The sequence below is a fragment of the Uranotaenia lowii genome, chromosome 2 (assembly GCF_029784155.1).
Source record: "Uranotaenia lowii strain MFRU-FL chromosome 2, ASM2978415v1, whole genome shotgun sequence".
Classification (NCBI taxonomy): Eukaryota; Metazoa; Arthropoda; class Insecta; order Diptera; family Culicidae; genus Uranotaenia; species Uranotaenia lowii.
Window position 1 is genome coordinate 340,204,736 of NC_073692.1, and position 23,000 is coordinate 340,227,735.

A 23,000-nucleotide genomic window follows, 5' to 3' on the forward strand; every position below is an offset into this window, starting at 1 on the left:
ATTTGAGGAAGACTATTTTGTTTGAGCCTGAAAACAGAACTGGATTTTTCATTTGGCAAATCTCACGCGGAACCAAAGTTATGTGCTAATATTTAAATGACATCTTGCCCAGACGGAATCTTTAGTCGGTGGTTGTCAGGCAGCGGCAGACAGACGCACGACGGTTTCTAGTTGGGTAGGAGTCTTGTGAGAGTTTTGAATTGGAAGAAAAAAAAAATAAATCGTTCGCTTCGTTTGAGTTCTGAAGTTCCGGAGCTGCTGCTGCTGCTACTGGTTACCCTTTGAGTTGCGGGAAAGTCGAAACTTTGTCAGTGAATTTTGAGTGCCGGAAGTGGTGACCCGACAATAGAAACATGCGATTAAACTTTTGAGTTTGCTGTGGCCCGGAAGTGTGCTCTTAATCGAATCAAGTGATGGAAAGTGTAAAGTTTTGGCTACTTGTGACGGCGCATTGAAAGGAAGGAAAATTTTGTCGCTGGGATGAAAAGTTATTCGAAATTGCTGCTTTGTAACAATTCAAAGTGCTCCAGAAGTAACACTCAAAGGATTTTCCGTCTCTATAGGTGAAAAGTGGAAGTGAAGCGTATTTATTTAATACCGCAATACCTTTTAGCCGTCGATTGAACATAAAAGCTCGTTGAGCTGTAAATACTTTATTTGAGCGATACATTCAACAGGCTGATTCTATATGAATGCGATGGATAAGCTGTTGTCGATGGTAAGTGTTAAGATTGTTTTCATTCAAAGGCTCTCTGTAAAGATAGCATTGACAAGGACCCAATAGTTGATTGCATTCAATTTATCTATTGCATTTTTATGATTTAGTTTAATTTTAGAAATTACGACAATTTACGTCAAATTTACATATAATCAAAATATTTGAAAGTCAATTTATATGCTTTTTTAATTAAAACAGATTAAACGTAAATTGAAGAAAATCTCACCAGCAGAGCCGACATAATCGTTGTATTCGTTTTTATTTGATATTCTTTTATATAGACTCAGACCTCAGAAAATTGAATATAGATGACGCCTTAGTATGTACTAGTTTGCAATGAGAAATGGAATTGCATAATTTTTATGATTTAGGCTTATTCAGATAATTCCTTATGTTTAAAAGTAAAAATAAAAAAAAGATAAATTCAAAGAATCATAGGATCATAGGATTCAGTTTAAGGGACATGGGCAAGTTTTATCGAGGTTTAATTATCTTTCAGATCAGATTTCCGCGTACATATGTATCGATTCTTTTTAAACCCGGCGTCATAGAGAGAAACAGAAGAATAGGAGATAACTAGGAGCATAGAAAGTGTAGATAAACCCAAGACCATATCATTTACCAAAGTGGATCCTGGTCTATACCTTTCTCTTACTAACAAAACTCCTTCCTAGGATACTTGAACATTGATCCACATTCGCAATTTTTGGAATATTCAGCAATGGGAGGTTGTTCTTAGCTTTCTTTATTAAAAGTTCTTAAATGCAATTAAAATTCATCATTATTTTTAAAATTGTAAAAATTGTTCTTTATGAATCAACTGGCAGATTTTCCCGGCCATGCATGAGTCCTCAATACGGCTCAACAACAATATAAAAAAATTCTCGTTTTTTAAAGAATTATACTGTAGGGTAAGTGCTCCTACTTTGGACCTGTAGCCTACTTTGGTCCTAAACTCTCGCGAATTGTAAATAAGTCATTTTGCTAACATAGGATTAAGAAACTACTATACCCACAATAAACACTTATTCTCCCTGAAATCTACCATATCGCTTTCAAACATAAAAAGTCACTCTAAAAAATTTTCATCGTTTTTAAAAAGGTACCTCCTTATCAAGGGTTAATCGGACAGCTAAATTAGTGAACACATTTAGAATTTAGAATGAATAAAGAATAACACGTTTTTTTTACTCTCCCAGCCAATGTATAAAGGGAAGAAACTATCACTGCATTTCTCCCAAAAATTAATAGAAAATCGATGAAAAAAACCCTGAAAATTTAGGAAGAGTTACAAAATTGGGTATGGGAGAGTGGGGAATCATGGGCCACTTTTTTTTGTTGTTCGTTAACTTCTTTATTATAAAAAAAATGATTATTAAAAATGGTATGGTTTTCTACATTTTCAAGGTATCATAAGGTATTTTTTTTTAATTTTTAATAAGTTATTTTCCCCGAATTCTGACTGTTTGAAAAAATGCAATAGTTTTTGTATTTTGAAAAATGGTGGGGAATCGTGGGCCACCAAATCCAAATTGATCAAATAACATGCAAAGTTTATGAGTTGACCCAAAACTGTGATTTCCTAATTCATTTCGTTATTTTAAAGCAATTTCAGATGATGAAATAAAAAAGAGAGTTGTGTATGATCGCATAGATTCCAAAACCTGGCTCGCGAACGTTTTGGCAAAATTTCTTATATAGGATGGACAAAATATTTTTCATAACTCCTTATTTGGCATAAGAAAACTTTACAGATAGCTAAAACGTATTTTAAGTTCTGAATGTGTATAAAACATAAAAATATAGATGATTCAAGATGTGTGGCCCACGATTCCCCATAAGTTATGATTTGCAAATTGGTTGCGTTTGTGTGACTTATTGATGTTTCATCAAAAATTCCTTTTCCACGTGAAAGATCATGACAAATCTAAGAACATAAGCGTATGAGCATATTTTTGTTAGGCACTTTAGGTTCCCAATCGATGAAATTAGCGGGTGTTTTTTTAATTTTGAAAGTAAATTTTTGTAACTTTTTTTAGCTTGATAAATAAATAAAGCATATGATGCGTATATCAGTCAAAAACATATATGAATATATGTTCACGCAAAGCGACGACGATGACAGTTGGTTTGAGATTTTTATCTCAACACACATCTGAGATATTAAAAGTGGCTCACGTTTCCCCATGCCCCACTCTCCCCTACTTTTGACTTTGATGTTCCATTTTTAGGCATGACATCATCAAAACTTTGTTTCAATACCAACCAATCACCAAAGGTGCGAATTTTGATTTGGACCATGCATAGTTCAGAATCAATATTTATCATTTCTTTTTTTTTTTTTTTTAAAGACATACACCGTCTTAGCCGACTTAGGCTTTACAGACTGAATAAATGACGTGGACAACTTAAGATTAACATTTAACACCCAGTACCGAGATGGGAATCGAACCCATGCCATCAGTGGATCAGCGATTATCGTCTTACCACGCTTACCACTCGACCACCGAGACGTACGATTGATTTCTTACATTATTTCCAGGTTTACGCATAAAAACTAAACATTAGTAAACATAAAAAAGTTTCATCTATTGTTCTGCTGATAGAGCTTGACGGGGAATGTTTGAGATATTCATAACAGAAATTTGAGAGTTTTCAATTGTTAAAACCTGTTATATACTTTTATGATTATATTTGATTGAAGATTACATTTTCTTTTTTTTTGCGACAAATTAAACTTTTTATAGGAATTTATGTTCTAGGTCCAAGAAAAGATACCAGTTCAATACCAAAACAGGAACATTAGGACCAAAATTGGAAATTTTGATCACCCATATTTCTGCAAATCTTTCGATGACGGCGAAACCTTTGTTGAATATTCTTATTAATACTTGCAGATAAAATCAAAAACTATAAATAAATTTTCTTAAAGACCTAAAACTCCCGTCCTGTTAAAATAAAAACAAGGTTATTTTAAAACCACCGCTTAAAGGATCCAAAGTAGGGCAACTTATTCTACTTTTTTTGAAAACAGTATTTTAAAAACATGGTATTTGTCTCACTAAGACTTAACCCAAAACTAATGATCACAGCGTTTGGGTGTTCTGATTTGAAAATTGCAGAACATTATTGGTGGTGAACCATTTGTGCTCACTTAAGATAAAATATTAGTTTTTAAAGATTTCCTAAGGACCATCTCATGAAACAATAATTAAAGATTTTTTTCCCAAGGAGAGTGGGTAATAAATGAAATCTGTTGTAGGCTCAATTTTTCCTGTTTGTTTGGATAAGGTGCCGCTTTAAAGTTTACCCCTTTTGTGAAATCTGATGCCTGGAAGTGATGATTTTTGTCCCGGAGGAGTAATGGTTTTTGAAGGTTGTTGTGCTTTCAGATTGAATGATTTTTCACGACACCCAGACGGAATTTTTTTTAAATTAGTTTGATCTTTTTTGCCATCTACCGTCGATATTGCGCAACTACAAAATTTTCCTTAAGAAATATCATGTAAAAAAATTGATAATTTCTAGGTCAACAATTTAAACTTGTTCAGGTTTTTTTTTTGGTTGAAAAAAAAAAGATTGATTGAATGTCAACTCTCAACTTTAAAAATGTCTTCAATAGTCTCATACCGATAATTTTGTTTAAAGAACCATTTCCTCGTGTGCATAGTTTTTGAATTCATAGTTTTCAAACCAAAATTTTTACGATCATTATTTATTATTGATATTATTTTTGAAAACCGGTTAATTGGGTTTGATTCTATCGGAAAAAATATGCACAAATAACGGTCAATATGCACACATCAAACGTCAAAATTTAACCTTGCTTCTGGTGCTTTGCCCTTGGAGACGAAAAAGAACCCAGCAAAAAAGCTTGGTTAAAAATTTATGCCATGACGGTTCAATTTCAGGATTTATAACGAAAACCATTCACCATTTCATAATACGATCGAAATTCGTACCCTACGATCGTCTCCATTCCAATTTTAATATGTTGGCTAATTTTCTTGGTATTGGTTCCCTCTGTGAAAAACCTTTCCCAAAAATATAGACGCACTTATGTACACTACTGTTTATATTTAGTTGAACCTGGAGTGGAAGTCTAGGGGGCGATTTTTTTTTCGCGATTAAACAATTTTCTCACTTATCATGATTATCTTTTATAAGGGTTCTGGAATTACTCTCTTTCTTTGATAGGTTTCCAAAATTCTATCAAAATCCATTTAAAATAGCAATTGAAGGTTTTTTTAGCAAAAGTATGTTAAAACATTATTTTGCCATATTTAATAAAATTAGAAAGTGCTCGTATCAAATACAAACGAATTCAATAGTTTTTTAGTGATATAAAATCTTCTTATTTTACGAATTTTCAATATACAATTTTTTCTCATAATAATAACAAAAACTCAAAAAATTATGGATTTGAAAGCTTAAAATCAATGCTATTTTAAATTATTCAAAATGATGTCTCTCATTCTGAACTAGAATTGGCTTGAAAATAAATTCTTAGCAGTAACTGCTTCTTAATTAAAGAGTTGATGCACAAAAATAGCATAATTACATATTTTATGTACACAAGATTTCACAAAAAAATGAAATCCTAAAATAAATGTCCGATCATTTTTAAAATAAACCATGATTTTAAATTGTTTAGAAATGATAAAAGTTGGTGTTTACTATTCATCTTAATTTTCATTTCTTTTCTTCATTTTCAATTTGAGGGTGGATTGAAAAACTCCGCTGTAGTATCTCGAATTTTAAAAATAAATCGAGGTCAAAATTTCAAGCTCTGAATATACAGTCGCTTTCAATTGAAATATTGGGTCCTGGGAAGGACAGATGGTAGAAACTATGTTTTTCTCATAAGAAATTTAGATTCAAAGGCTTCCAGGAAGATTATGTTAGGAGGAATAGTCCCTGAATTTCGCGACCCGCACGCGTTTTTTTCTTCGTCTGCAAAAATTTTAATAAAATTTAAAGGTTTTTGAAGAGTTAATTAGGCTGGAACAAGTTTCAAATCCTTCTTTTGTCACTCGGAATTGGAACATCTTAAGGGGGTGAGACAATAAAAAATAATGCGAAAAACAAATAAATTGGAATAAATTGCACGAAAGCTTGAATGCAACTAACTTGCATACTAAATCATTGCACAAAACCCATAAATCAAGTTATTTTTTTTATCAAATAATTCAATAAATTCAAGAATACAAAAGGTGAAAAAACTTCCATCTTCCAAAATTTGTATTTTAGTCTTGTAATCTTTCGGATATTAGAATATATTGTCTAAAATGACATAAAACACTTTAAACTTTATTTATTCCCCCCTTCGGTTTTTTTGGAAATTTCGAAGGGGGGGGGGGGATTGTTGACAAGAGAAAAAGTTGATATTTGTTCCAGCTTTATAGTGAAACTGAAGTGATCCAATTAAAGTATTTCAGTAGGGGAACTGGGGGTATAATGCCCAGTGTGTGCAAAACGCCCCACTGCGATATCTAGCTAGATATACATTTATTTTAAGAATTCTTTTCGTTATTCCCTTCTTATCAAGAATAGAAACCTTTTGTACAAAAACTAACATCAAATATGCGACAAATCAGAAAAAAACCCTAAAATATTTTTCAGGCCATATTCCTTGCAATTTGTGCCTTGACTTTCGTAAGAAATTACGGCATCCATCAGTAAAAAACATTACCTGACATCTGTTACAATGATGAACGTTGGTCTCGAAAATCATCAGAAAACGAAAAATTTCTTTATTAAATTATTTTTTATGTTATTTTGAATGACTTTTAATAAACATGTCTAGGTAGGGCAAAGCGCGCCATTTCTGTTTATCTTTAAGCAAGTTTCATATTTGTTTAAATTTATATGCAGTTTCATCACAACAATTTTAAAGATATTTATAAGTTGTATTTGAAAACATAACTTGAATATAAACGAATATATTTAAAATACCTAAATTTAATTAAATTAAATATTCACAAGATTTTCAGTGAATCTGGCAGCACTGTGCGTAGCAATACATTTTTCCATCTGTGAAGTAGAATAGAAGTATTTTTACCTGGCAAACACTTTCGGAGACACTAGAATCAATAAACACTTATTAAAGGTTAAACGGCGCGATTGGGTACACACATATGCGCATTATGCCCCTACTGAATCTGAAATCCAATTTTCAACCTACTCTTCAAACTTCATTAAATTTGTGGCCTTTTTTAACCTTCCAGTTATTCTAACTATCAGATTTTGACGAAAAATAAACCAAACTTTCAAACACAATCGAAAATTAAAGTTAATCTTTTCGAAGGCTTTCTTCTTAACGTGAGCATTATGCCCCTTCTTCCCCTATAGTGATTTAGTGAAGATTTGTGATTCGGCGTTGTCAGATTTTGTGGAAAGGTGTCTCTAATCTGGAATGGTTTACGAACATCTCAGAATGAAAAATGTTCTTGTCACCAACAATCAACTGGATGAGAGCGTTCCAATTTTTTTTCGTTAATTATCGTTGTTTTTTTTTCTCTACAATATTACAAAGCTGGAGCAAAGCTAAAGTTTTCAAACACGTACACGAGCCTTTGATTAGTTTATATTTTTGGAGACTCAGGCGGGGTGTCTGAGAAGAAAATTTCACATTTTAATAATCATTTGCTATCTCAACAGTTCATGATGCTGTTGTAAACATGTATGAGGACTTGAGGACCCAAGGAATGTGTGTGATGGTCGTGTTAGAAGGCTTATCAATTAGTGGAGTCCGATTAAAAATTTGTTGAATTTCGAATTACCACGTTATGATGCAAATGTATGTTTCGAGATTGTCATTATTTTCAATGATTGCTTACTTACTTACTTACTTAATGATCCCGCGCCGATCCTCCGGTGCATAGGGCCGTGGTAAAAGACCTCCACTGTTGACGATCCGGAGCCAGCGTCTTCACCTGGTCCCAGTCAAGATTCTCGTCGACAGTTCGGATTTCAGCGGCTAGGCTTCGCCGCCACGAATTTCTGGGTCTGCCTCTTCTTCGATGACCTTCTGGATTCCAATCTAGCGCCTCTCTGCAAATCTCGTTTTCATCTCTTCGCAGCGTGTGCCCAATCCATCTCCACTTACGTTCCCGAATCTCGATTTCTAGCGCCTTTTGATGACACCGGCGATGTAGTTCCTCATTCGAGATCCAGTTTGGTTCGTAGAGAGATCTGGCGTGACCGCCAGATGTTTCGGAGACTCGCAAACGCAAATCGGGCCTTTCTGATCCGTGTTTCGATGTCTTTTCTGGTACCACCATCAGGTGTAATCTGGCTACCAAGATACCGGAAGCACTCCACTTTCTCAAATTGTTGCCCAGCTACCATGAGACTGGAGGGATTTCCTGTGTTGATCTCCGTCGACTTGGTCTTTCCGACATTGACTTTGAGACCTGCTGCCTTGGAACTTTCGGTGAGGTCGTCGAGTTTGCTCTGCATATCAGGTTGTGTTTGGGCGAGCAAAACAATATCGTCAGCCAGGTCAAGGTCGTTCAGTTGCTCCATTGTTGAAGGATTCCACGGCAATCCTCGGTTCGGTGCACAGTCAATCGATCCAATCAGAATCTCATCCATTACGATTAGAAAAAGTAGCGGTGATAGAATACATCCTTGTCTCACTCCAGCAGTTACCGGGATTGGTTCGGACAAGACACCGTCGTGCAAGACCTTGCACGAAAATGCCTCATACTGTGCTTCGATGAGATGGACTAGTTTGCTCCCGATTTAAAATTGTTACGGAATCCGAAAGAAATGACCGACCTGGAACTTTGGCGACGACTTTTAGCATCAATGATTGCTTGGATGGAAAAAAAAAGCAATCAGATGGATAATTTCCATATTTATTAATCAAAAAGTTAAAAAAAAGTTTATAATGTCAAACTTAAAGTAAATTTAAATTTTTCTTATCTGGTCAAAATTGGAATAAAAAAGTATTTTGTTTTTTTTTATTTAAGAACAAAGGAGTCAAAAAATCGTAGGATAGTAAACTTTTGCAATCTACCAAAATTTTGTCCTTAAATCTTTTAATACTTATGCATTGCAAAAAATTTTCACATCTTAATCAGTGTCAGGTGCAAAATTAAAATTTTGATCTATTTGAAATAAAACTTATATCAGATTAAAAATTTTGTCTAATGAGTTTCAATATCCCAATTCTTAGTTCTGAAATTCAGAATTTTCATTTTAAAACCCAGAAACTGATGAACCATGCATTATCATACTAAATTTCGAGGATTTTTGAAGCAAATAAAAGATTTATCTTTATTTTTAGAGTCAAACCGGTTTTCAAAAAATTGGAAAATAAATCGCTAATATTAAAGATTCAGAAATGTCCTTTAGGGAAGCCAGAAAATATTTTGAACCGTAGCAGTAATAGTTGAATATTAATTCCTAAACAGTTATCTATGGTTATGTCCCTGAAAACGAATGAACAACGAAAAATCTTAATTTATATCAGAATTGGAATAGATTTTTAATAAGTTTATGTTTTTGATATTAAAGGTTTGCTTGTATATCAGTTTTATATCAAATGGTTTTGCTAAGAATCGATTAGGATTCGTACATAGTAGCCGAACAAATCAATTATGAGGCAACTACCTAGAATCGAAAATTAAAGAATTACTGATTTGTATGAATGGGTTTCTCTAGAGGGTCTGAAAACACTTGCATATTTTTAAGTTTTTCTCCTGCATGGCAGATCATCATGCAGGTAAACCAGGCTAAAAAATGAATTCAGTGCGTAAGAACACATTGTTTATTGTTTTATTCACAGAAAGAGCTTTTAGATTTCATTTTTCCCTAAGTTTGATGATTTTTAAGTGATATAGTTTTATAGAAATTAATAACTCCTGTGTTTAATAGCATGCAAATACTCTGTTTCAAAACTTATATAACATTTGATTCTAGTCATATTTTCATCTTAAATAATCTTTAGTTTTGGTTTTGAAATAATTGCCTTCATTTAATAATTGTGTGTGGGGGAGAAAAATGTGTGTTCATACGTGTATGAATTCCTTTTGGAGCGGAAATCATTCAGAATGAAAATAATCTAAGGATTTCGGTGCTGTATTATTAATTTATCTGCTTTTTCAAATCTTTTCATAAGCGAGCAATGGCGCTATAACCATGGTTGATGACCTGAGATGAAGATTCAAGAATCCAGAATTAAACAGTGTATATTGGTTAAAGGATTTTCTTTAATAATTGTATTGTTAAATTTTGGACTCTACGTAGGAAAACCTCATTTCCATCCCCTGAAGGAAGAATCGCAAGGCCCAACACCAAAGACTCCTATCTTAGCATCTATGCTCCCAACAAATAAATTTCAAATAAACATGGGAACGTATGGTACTGTTGTCCACGTTTCTTCCTCCCCTGGTTCCAGTTGTCTCTGCGTCCAATACTGCACAGTAGGCCCGGCCTTGATAAGATGAATAATAAATGTATTTTTAATATTCACTGGGATGCTGACACGATGGTAACTCAACATGCATTTTGGGAACAGCATTTTTTTGACAATGATTCAATGATTGATCTGGTAGATTCTAGTATCTTGAACTCGATTTTTTTTTATAAAATTTCGTATTACACTTTTAATATTTTTGATTTGGAGTTATGTTTTAAAATGTATCAATTTCAAGTGAAATCAAACATTGATAACTGACGAACTAACAAAGCCTAACTTTACAAATCATCTGATTCTGAATTTGATTATTATATTTACTAAATTGAATTAAGGTAAAATATTTTGATGAAGATAATGCATGATCTAAAAAGTTAAATTCTAAGATTTTTTAAAATAAGTAAAAATATCATAAAAAGTATTTCGAACATTACTTAAGAAACTTTAAAAAGAATTATTTCCTTAAAACAAATTTGTTGAAACCTGCATAACTCTTAGATTTGAGCTTAAACATATATCTTAAGTTCAATTTTGTTCAAACTTCTATAGTAATTCGGTAATTGTGTAAACCAAACAAACTGAAAACTTACTTAACTTAATATAGTGATTTTGTTTTCAAGTTTTGTCAAAAAAAAAAAAAACAGATTCTTAAAGGTTTAAAATAAAAAATTCAAAAGTAATTTATAAAACAAAACCTGATAAAACTGATGCACATTTAGAATCAGGGCACGAAAATTAGTCAAAATTAGCTTTAAGCACTTTGCACCTCGGAGGCATGTAAATTTTGTGGCTTTATATAATTTATCCAAATCTTTTTAAATGTGATGCTGAGCACATAGAATAACAAGAAACACAAAAAAAAATTGAGACAGAAGTTGGATTCTTCGGGATTATTTCATATCAGCTTAAATTTGAAATGACATCAACGTTATTTTTCAAACCAAAACTATTAGTAATCAAGTAGAAGATACAAGGTTTTAAATTTTTTTTGTTAGTTATTCTGATGATCATCGTGAGTGGTAAACATCTGTAACATGTTACATGGCTACCAACTTGTTGGTGTATAAAGTTAGTATTCTTTGAATAAATTTTGAAATTAATATGGTTGACTTTAAACTCTGAACTTGTCTAGTTACACTATTTAACAAAAACCTACTCTAAATACGAGGTAGTGTTTTTGAATGTCAAGTTTTGAGTTTCTATACAAAATGTTGATTGAATTGCAAATCTAAATTTACATTTGGAAACTAGTTTCAATTCATGAACGGCATATAGTTTCTTAAAACGAAAGGTCTCAAGCCTAGGGCGATTATAGATTAGATACTGCCGGAGGCAAAACAGTTATTTGGAAAAATGCATGCTTTTGTCGAGAGAGGGTGTTTATTTTACCCCTTTTCCCGTACGACTGTCTTTCCGTCAAATTAAAAACTTTCTTTCGATAAATAATGAGTTAGTTCCACTAGAAGTGTGATCAGAATGACGTCAAAGTTAACCCTCTACTGCATGAATTCGTTGAGAAAAATTTCCGTCAACGGGATGTACTGAATGCAAGGCTGCCAAAATCACAGAAAAATCTTTAATTTCACAAAGTTTTGGGCCAATTTTCGTCACAGAATCCATGTCACAGAACACAGAATTTAAGAACCATTGACAGATTTCATAGAATTTTAAAATTTTGAACTATTTTTTCCAAAATTCAATTCATTTTGTCAATATAAATTTTGGATGATCATTTTTTAATTTTAAAATATGATAAAGTTCGTAATTTAACTTCTAAAGTAAAATATAAAAAAGACGCAATTTGACATGACTTCTGAATGAAATTAATGGAAAAGGCATCATAGAAAACCGACACTAAATTCTTGGGTAAAATCTCAGGAAGTAATTTTTTTTCTCGTTAAAACACAGAACTTTTTTGACTGAATGATGCTTTAAAGAGGGTTTAAGCTATGGCTGCGCCTAATGACAAAAGTTGAGTAGTTGAGCGTTATTAACGTGTTTTTTTTTTCATTCTGCAGCTTCTGATGTTTTATTACTTTTTTCATCATCATCTGTCATTTAAATCATATCTCTTTTTTATCGATTTGAGAATATTTTATTCATATTTATTCAAATCAACGCCATGGACATAAATCAGTTACGGTAATATGAAATGTTTATCACCGATTCACAATTTTTTTTCTAAATCAATCATTTTATCGATTGTTCGATATATGCATAGCAGCTGCCGGTGCTCATCATGAGCGAAATGAGAAGGAAAGAAATCCGTCTACCTGAGGCTTCCGAGACTTTCCGAAGAGCAGCACCCTCAAGGCTTCAGTTAGTTCTAGAAATGCGGAGGAAGCTAAAATGATGCTTTACACGTCATCATCGAAAAGTGGTTTTTGGAACCGATTTGATATGCTTCTTTGCTTGCCTGCCAGCCATATGCATATTCTAGTTTGATTCAGTTCACTTCCTCAAAACGAGGCGTGACAAGGTTCTGGTTTTTTTTTTCTAAAGCTTTGGAAACATATAAGAGATGGTCGATTTGAATTCATCAATAATTAAGAACCCACACGTTTTGCGAGCCAACAGTTCTCACCGGGAAATTGTTGGTTTAATAAGGAAGGAGAAACATCGTTCTACACGATTAAAATCAAAATTCTGTCGATTTAAACTCGTGGAAGTGGATTTCAAGCTACAAAAGAGAAAAAAACCATTTTATAGTCAGTCACTTAATTTTGCATAGGGGAGATGGGGGCATAATGGCCACCTTAAGGAAAACGCCTATTTTACCATAGAGAACAGCTGTAATATGTGAATTACATCATTGTTTCGTGTTCAGACACTCAAATAGTCTATTGCCTAATTGGATGAAACTTGAAAAAGTAGATAAAAACGTTTAAAAATGCATTTTAAAAAATTTTGCCGAAAGCTGAAAAACAGTCACTGTAGAGGCATAATGAGAAACCCCCCGAGGCAGTATGAGCACCATTAATGAAGGCATAACCCAAGTAACCAAAAGTCGCATAGATACTTAATCTTGCGTATTAAAAGTTCACATTTGGGACCTCGAGAGAAATGAAAAAAAGTGCTTGAATTGGACTTCTGAACGAACATAAAAAGTCTAAACAAGTAGCAGAGAACATTTTTGTGCGTCCCAAGTACCTTAAAAAATCCAAGATTCAATTTGGTCTATCGTGTTTCGTTACGAACTTCTAACGAATTTTTTGGTTTCATGAAGAACTTCTTACGAACTTTTTGGTTCCATGCAGAACATGTTATGAACCTTTTGAACCAAGAACTACAATGCAAACGTAAGCGTTAAAACTTCTCACAAGAGTGAATAACAGAAAATCAGAGTTACCAATATACGAAAAATGAATTGACCCACAAACAAATCAACTGTTTTGATCAAAATGGAAAGATGACATAAATCTTAAAGATTATTTTAAAAATAAATTTCACATTGTTTTAAAATTTTTACAATATTCGTATCTAAAAAAATTTAACACTGTCGCTGGTAATAAGGACAATATATAAAATTGAACGTGATTTTTAAGGATATCGCAATTCTTTGCTTGTATAAAAAGATAAAAATCTGCATTTTCAACAGAGGTTTTCATTAAGAAAAAATCCTTTAAAACTTGACTATCAAAGCGTCCATGTCTTTAAATAAATCAATTGATTTAGTCTAAATTAAGAGACAAAATTGAGCTACACAGCAAAAAATAATGTAACGATGGACGATGTAATTTCTGGGGATTACGTATTTCTGTTTCAATAATACATCTAAATGATGTACACAACGTGAATACGTCGTGAAGTGTAATATCCTAACCTTCTATGTAATATCGCATCAAGTAGTCAATGTTTTCCTTTGTTGACGTTGGAATTTGATTTCATTTCAAAAATATAGAAACGGATTATGGACCTCAGCTGTATTTGTTTGGCTTGTAAGTACTTCCAAAATTAATTGAAAATATAAGCAAACCCACTGCTTCAAAGCAAATTTCATTATTTTTCCATTTTTAGGAAATTTGGCCCATATGGATCAGCGGTACGAAACAAATTATTTGTCTCCAAACAGCCGGGTACATCAAGACAATGTAAAATTAGGTACCATTTGCGACTCAAGTTATGTGCAGGTATTTGATGTAATATAGCAATACTTTTTTTGCTGTGTACAATATTCGTACCGTAAGTTTATTCAAATTTATTTTACATATTTCACTCGTATCTAACAGCCTTAATCTTGCTTGAGATTCAGAAATAGGGAATAATACAACAATGTGTCATATTCCCGGCTAAAAATAGATTCCGATTCTTCAGTGTACTCTTCTCTGTGGGAGGCTAGCTCTTACAGCAGCTCCTTCAGCACCTGGAGCATCGTCACTATCGGCTGGCGTTGAGGGTAAATTTTTGCAACCGGAAGTACATGAACAAATTTTCTCGTCTTGGGAATGTTATCCGTATTTCTGCTATTCAAGTTTTAACTTGACTTCCAGCTTTCGGGTTCATAATATTATTTCGACTTATTTTTGTGCTGAAAATTCAGAAGAAAGTTTAATAATTAAAAACGTACTCAAACTCTTAGAAACTCACATTCACTGTTGTCAGATCCACCATGAAACTTTTTGATGCACCGTTCTGTGAAATACAAATGTTTACATTTTTCATTGTGCTGCCTACTATGAAAAGGTAAATTCTAAAAATAATTCAAATGGATGTTTTGAAATCGAAAAAACTAAGCACCGCCTATGGTTCAAAGGTAAAGTGTTCAGCTCTCATCTGACGGATCCGGGTTCAAATCTTACAACAAAGAAGTTTTTCAAGTAAGTATAGAATTTATTAAAAGTAGGAATATTTATGAAACATAAATTGAATTATATGTAAATAAGGGGAAGCTAGAGAAAATTGATTTTTTTGTTTTTTTTTTACAAATACTCATGCATTGGCTGAATAGCCTTCTACTCAGCTTTGACTATGGAACTTGAAAGTATCGATAAGAACTTAAATTTCAAGCTTAGTAGAATGCTATACAGCCTTAAAACAGGGCTGAGTAAGCTTTTAAGAGACCGTTTTATGGAACTTTTGGTTACTTGGGAATGAGCGTTTTCTGCCGGGGATTCTAGCAGCAAATTTGACTCGATGAAGTCAACTGACTAATAGAGCTACAGCTTGACTTGAATCGTCTGACGATTTGGCCTATTGGTAAGATGTCTGAGAGGTAATCAGTAGGCTCGAGTTCGATTCCTGGTGGAGGTGATTTTTTTTTCTTCTTTTATCATTCATGATCATGATTGCACTAAACGGTGAGGCGTAGATTCATCAAACAAAGCAAAAACAAAATAATCTAGGTCTGTTTGTAGAATTCAAAGAATTAACACACGCTCATACATTATGTTTCTGGTGTTTTGTTTGGCGAATGATGCTTTGATGCTATTAGCCGTATAATGTAACAATAAAAAAAAATCAATCATGAATGGTATGTGCAAAAAAAAATCCCCTCGAACAGGAATCGAACTCGAGTCTACTGATTACCTCTCCGACACCTTACCAATAGGCCAAATCAACAGACGATACAAGTTAAGCTGTAGCTCTATTAGTCAATTGACTTCATCGAGTCGAATTCGCTGCAGGATTCCCCGGCAGAAAATGCTCAATATGCCTTCATTGAAAGTGCTCTGTTCGCCTCTAGTGAACAAATTAAAGTAAACACGCGTTTTACAATTGATTAAAGTGAAAAATCAAAAATTTTATGATGCTGAAAATTGAAAAACAATGTGTAGATCATGTTGCAGTGCGTACATTTCAGATCAAGATGATTTAAAGGTCATAAAAGCTTATTTGGTGGTGCTCAAAAATTATAATATTTTCGTCACTTGAGAACCTTGCTGGTTATTATTTAATATTTCTGTAAATATGAAAAGGATATTTCTTTTTTGGTGAAAAATTAATACTATAGGTAGTACGAAACAAGTCCTCATGAAAATTTGTTTAAGAAAATACGTACTTATGTAGAAAAATGGACTTCTCATTATGCCTCGGGTGCTCGTTATGCCCTCATCTCCCCTATGTAAACAAATTTCATGATTTTCACCAATAAGTTCAGAAGTAGTTCTCAAAGCAAAGTGTTGTATTTTTTCATATACAGTCTACAAGCTCAATAATCTAACGGGTAAAAAAAAACACCATTTTCACGATTTTTTTCTAGAGCTATGTTTCAAACAAATGTATTCAAATTTTTTGCATTATACAAAGCATTGTTAAAAGAACATTTAGTAATTTTTTCGAAGAAAAATATTGAAAAATGAGCCGGTGACTGAGCACTTTCGAGGATGCCTTTTAGAAAACAAGATTTGCGGTGGACACTGTATCTCAGCACAGAATCATCTGAAGTCAAAAAATCAGAGCAAAATATTTTTAATAGATGTTTTTCTGGACCCCAACGATTTTATTTAACTTAAAAAAAATTTTATGAAATTTTTGTGGCTGTTTGAAGTAAAAACTACGATTTTTCATGAAAAAATCCTTCATTTTTTATCTGTAAAATCTCCCCAAAGTAAAAAAAAAAGAGAAAGAAATACGTTGGGGTCTGGTATTTTATATGTAGAAAATATGTTCCAAATTTGAAAAGAATCGGATAAGTAGTTTTCAAATGACGATGTCCACGAACTTTAAAAATGTGCTTTCGAGAAAAACGCGTTTGAAGTTTCTGCTTTTGCTTTCTTGCAGTATTACATAGAAGGAGATAAAGGCCTATAATTTCTACAGTTTTGCTTCAATTGACTTGAAATTTTGACACAACATTCTTGAAATGTTTTACAATAAGAAAATTAAAAAAATATAAAAATCGATTTTATGAAAGTGTTAGACCCTTCTTCGGGGACCCTAATTGAATTCAAAAGTTCTTTAATCTTTACTTTTTAATGGACGGACCCTGGGATCCTGGACAAAAAAACTCCCTTCTCTGACTTAGAGTGACAATCTATCTAAGTCCTTTGAATTTAACTAGTTTCATATAAATTTTATATCAATAGAAACCTGACGTTACAGTTAAATATGTTTAGAACATTATATATACCTGAAGCTACTAGCACAGCTACTAGTTTTCTCGATATTCAGTATGAAAGAAATAAATCCGAAAAACTTGCATCAGAAAAATTATTGCAGTTCATGTATTACTTACTCAAAAAATATCTATCTTATGCATATGAAAGCTAAAGTTATGGTCTGCATAATGAAGTCAAGAAATTTTTTTAAATTTTTTTTAATGAAAGGGTCACAAAAAGTTCAAAAAAGTGGTCTGAAAAACCTACTTTCATTCGAGTGCTTGTAAAGACTGTTTGAGGGATGGTAAATATTTAAAAAAAATATTACTACATAATTTATTCTAATTTTAAATTTTGTTGTATTTAGATCTTTGATACAACGAAAAATGAATATACTTTTATTTTTCAAAGTTGACTACTTCACGCGATCTTTTAACATATTGAAAGATATTTCGTTCATGTATCCAAAAAAAATCCATTTGTTCCATTATACCATGGAAATTTGCAAAATTAGGAAAAAATAAAACTAAAAATTGCAATTTATTCGACAGTACAGGCCGTAGAGACTTTAAATCCAGTTATCAAAAGCCTTTCGAGTTGACAAAAGACCTCGAGGGGTTTCGTGTGCTACTTATATTTTCCTCTATTTTTCTTTACTTCCAAGATGCTCTTTATCCTCAGACGATGTCCATAAATTGAATAAATAAATGAGGGTCGCATTCGAATTCGCAGGAACAGTCGTCTAAAACTTCGGTTTGCACTAAGCGAAAACTCTGCGTTTTGTGAAATAACAGTGTAGGATTTGAGATAATATACTGTAGAAAGATACTCAACATTAATCGATACCTTTCCTGAAAATACTCAGAATAACATAAAGCATGGGTATTTGGAAATACTCTAATCGTGCGTTGAAGAAAAAGAGAATTAACGTATTGGTAATTGGACGAGTAATTTAAGTTGTCTTTCGTATTGGTGTCGTCTGACTTCAAAGTGCAAGGCTCCGCGAGTTTCGGAAATGAGTAAGTCAAGTAGCAGTCACTAAAAACAGTATTTCAGAATTGCAACACCTTCCCTGTCGAGATTATATAACATTTCCTCAATTATTACTTCAAAAGAAGCTAGGTTGTCTTATTCGTTGCTTCAAATTATTCTCAAGTAACCAGAAGTTCCATAAAACAGGCTCTAAGAAGCTTACTCAGCTTTGTTTAACGAATGAATAGCATTCTACTCAGCCTTAAATTTAAGTTCTTATCGATACTTTCAAAGTCCATAGTTGAAGCTGAGTAGAAGGCTATTCAGCCTCCACACGAGACCTCGAAAAATAAAAATTAATGAAAAAAGAATCTTACTTTTCCTTGCTTTGGATTGTTATACCTATTTATTCTTATTCAATGTTGCTTTAACTGTGAATGAGTTTTTACTTGCTTGAAAAATTTGCATGCTTGAAGATTTGAACCTGAACCAACGAGGTGAAAACTGAACACGCTACCTCTGTACCATGGCCAATACATAGATAGCTGTTATTTTAATCATCAATATAAAAGAAACTTAGAATTATCGCTTTTTCAAAGCAGGCGATATTGTAAAAATGTAAACATTCGTATCTATTTACCAAAGGATGTATAATTTTTTTCCAAAACAAACTAGGAGGAATCGAAATTAAACGTGAGTAATTTATTTTTTATTTTTGTTTTTTTTTATTAATTTTCTAACTATCTGTTTCCAATTTTAGTTTATAAATGAAGAGAGTTTTCATGTGATTGCTCATCAAGGTTTTTCCCAATCATGACAATCAAGATTTGCGGAACTGTTTCAAATATAGAAAAGGAATAGAGAAAGTTAGATTCAAGTTGATCCTTTCGAAGAATATTCCTAACAGCTGCGAAAAGCTACCGTCGATACTAGCCGGTAATAAATTATCTCTAGGTGCTGGAGGTTTTCCAGCTTCAGCTGTAATAATAACTTCGCAATGGATAAATAATGGAAATCGGATTGTAAACAAGGAGATGTGTTTTTTCAGTTTGTTAGATATGAATATTGTGAAAACAAAATAAAAGTGAAATATATGTTAGATTTATGCCATCTATCCATTTTGATTACAACAGTGGATTTATTTGAAAGATTAATTCGTTGTTCGTATATTCGTAGCTCTGATATTTTGTTATTCACTCTTGGGCAAAATTTTAACGCTAACGTTTGCAATGAAATTTTATAGAAGTTCCTCATGGAACCAAAAAGTTTGTATCAAGTTCTGCAAGGAACCAAAAAGTTCGTAAGAAGTTCTGTATGGAACCAAAAAATTCGTTAACAGTTCGTAACGAAGCACGATAAGCCAAAATGGATCCTGGATTATTTAAGGTACTTGCAACGCACAAAAATGTTCTATGCTACTTGTTTAGACTTTTTTGTTCTTTCAGAATCCCAAAACAAGCACTTATTTTCATTTCTCTCGAGTACCTTTTTTCCAGCCAAATGTGAACTTTTGATGCACAAAATTAAGTATCTATGCGACTTTTAGTTACTTGGGTTCAATCTCATGTCCATAATTGAGAGTTTACAGAAAATCAAAACGTGGAGTCCCAGTTCTGGACTCTTTTGAGGTCCAAATCCAGACTGCCGCACAAGTGACCTAATGAAAACCTACATACAATAGAGGTCAGTTGTGCTAGCGATTGCTCACCATCACTTACATACTTCTTGGCTCTCAGATACTCTCTTTAAGCGTGAGAGGAGAGGCATATTTTAGGATGCCACATTCTCCCTTTTTTTGGATAATTGCTTCGTCATTATTATTTTTAATAACTTATATTTATTTAATATTGCCATGGACCCGGCTATTAATCTTTTACCGATGGCCATGAGCTTAATCCCGGCTTACTATCGGTTGCCATGGGCTGAAATCCGGCAATTGATATCATTTTCTCTTGATGGCCATGGGCTGAAACATGACTCACTATCGAATCAGTATTTGAATAGTTTTTATTTTAATCTCAAATAACTACACTCACTTTATTCTAAAATTAAAAACATTCACAAACACATTCATTTATACAGGGTTTGCGCGTTGAGGGCTGTAGGTTTAATCTATAATATATAACACATTTGCCTCATATGGCGGTCGAATACCACTTTGCCCTACATGGCCGTCGAATCCCTCTTTGCCCTAATGGGCGATCGAAATATATCTTATGCCCTGACGGGCGATCGAATACTTCTTTTGTCCTGACGGGCGGTCGGATCCCTCGTTGCCTAAAGGCTGTGTATGAGCAGTGCTGGGCTTCCCTCAAGCACTGGCCCATTCCTCCCTCCTTCCTGAGGGGAAATGCAAAAACACTGACATGGATCGCCAATGTTGAGTCCTGATTCTGGACCCTTTTGAGGTTCATATCCAGACTGCCACATAACCAGGGTTGCCAGGTGTTTTTTTGAAAATTCTGGAAGTTGGCAATAAAAAAGTCTGGATTTGTTTGGATAGTCAAAAAGGCTCACATGGAGGGATGACCCTATGGGGAAAACTTGTTTTCCTACAAAACCCACTACCATACTCTCGCGAAAAGCACTTATACACCCACTCATGATTACCACTATTCAAAAAAAAAAAAGCTTTCATTCATAGCACCAACACAACCAGCGGCGAGCGAGCACGAATTCTATGTGAAAGAAAGCTTGAACAACCGCTAAGCGGGCCACAGACTACACAACATTTGTACAAATTTTGTCGCTGTAAACACGATTTGTATCGTGTATGGCACTGCTTGAATGAGTGCCCAAACGGTTGGAGTAAAATCGGTCGGGATCGAAATATTTTGTATAAATCATCTTCCCAGCCGGGGTGTAGATGGTTTTTTTTGTTACTGTTGCTGTTTTCGCCAGCAATCGTTTGTGTTCGCGTGAAATAAGTTTGTATCGTGTGTGGGCGAGCAAGAATCATTTGGATTTCAATAGCCTTTTTTTATATTAAAGTGTTGAGCTTATAGACATTTCTGGACAAATCTGGATAATTTTTGAAAAGTCTGGACCAGACAACATGAGGTCTGTATTTCTGGATGACACATAAAAATCTGAAAGATTCCAGAAAAATCTGGAAGGTTGGCAACGCTGCATCAAATTACTCAGTTTTAAAGTCTATTTGCAATGGAAGATAGACATACATGCTAGCAAGCGCAGGAAGCAAAATATGTCACTACCAAAATTTTATTGTAATATTAGACTGAGTCGATTTGGGGTCAATTTTGAATTTCTCAAACCCTGGGGTCTAAATAGCTTCGTTTTGGCTCAAAACTCATCCATGATTATTTGCAGAATTTTTAAGTAACATTTACATGAGTAAATTTGAACTTTTAGGTTTATATGGGGAGATAGAAAATGTTGTACTAATAAATCAACTTTTTTTTTTTTTTCTGTGGAACCGAGCCTGCTTTTGATTTTTTTTGCCAATGCCAAAAATTCTCCAAAGGAATTTTGCCACTGAACAACTTTGTTCAAAACATTCACTTTGTATGTTATTAGTCAAAAAAGTTATAAACTGTTAAGCAGGCGTATGTCTTTTGGCATTAATAAACAATAAATTCAATTGACATCACTGCTGGATGCCTAGTGAAGTATTGCATGACTTCTTTTCATGCAATGCTTTGCGAGGCACAAACAGTGATGTCAATTGAATTTATTGTTTTCAATGCCAAAGACATACCCCTGCTGAACAGCTTATTACTTTTTTGCCTAATAAGATACAAACTAATGTCTTATTCAAAGTTGTTCAACAAATTTTTTTTGGAGAGTTTTAAAATTAACATAAAAAACCATAAACGGGCTCGGATCCACAGAAGAAACAAAAATGATGCGATTTTTCAGTACAAAATATTCTATTTCCCCATACAAACCTAAAAGTTCAAATTTACTCATGTAAACGTTAGACCCCAGAGTGAGAGAAATTCAAAATTGACCCCAAATCGACTCAGTCTATTGTAATATGCCAAAAAATGATCAAAAGCAAGGTTTTTAGAAACACAAGGTTCTCCGACTTTCACAGAAATTAGGCGAGGTATGAGGGGGGCGCTCAATGAGTTTGTTTATAAACATAAGAATATTTGCTAAGCTGTTCTGTGGTTTTGTTGGTAAACAAACTCCACGAGTTCCGCTGTTGCAAAACCTTAAAGGCTAAAATGGCTGAATCGGGAATTTGACAAACGGTAACATCTCCTACACATATACACACCTTTATTTAAAGCAACTTGTTCCGATCATGACAAGCAGAAATAATCGTAAAACGATTGAAAAAAATCTCCCATAGCGAAATGTAGTGTCTGCCATTTCGTTGAACTTTGCATAAATTTGATGGCTTCGATCAATAATGAAGTTTCATGCAATGTGCATGTAAAATCTGTTCTACTTTACCACGCTGGCGATCGTGGGATTTAAAATGAATAATTTGGAATAATAAAAGAAATTTCTACCTTCGAGAATCGAATCAAGCAAAGTCAAGTTCTATTTTATATTGTTGCCGCTTTGTGCTTAAATTTTCATAAAACAAATTCCAAGTAACTCGGTTCGATTTGGAACTGTTTTGATTTTAAGATTTGAAGATTTATGATTTGATAATTGATTTTAAGTTATTTCATTCTTGCAAATTTTCAGTCTGATCAGGATAGTTTAAAATAAAATCCCTCTGAAAACATTCCACATATTGAAAAAGTATTTAAATTTAAATTCCTTCGTTCATGCGTCAGCTGAAATTCCACTCAACTGCCAGAATTTTCAAATAGTTAAGTGTTATGTTATCCAGAAACCGAGATTTTTGCGACAAGGGAAAAAAATCCCTAAC

General features: G+C 33.4%; 1 pseudogene; it reads left to right on the plus strand.

The window, feature by feature from the left end:
• Positions 1-285: 285 nt before the first annotated feature.
• The window catches only part of LOC129743027 (uncharacterized), a 42,368-nt pseudogene continuing 19,653 nt past the window's right edge, over positions 286-23,000 (plus strand).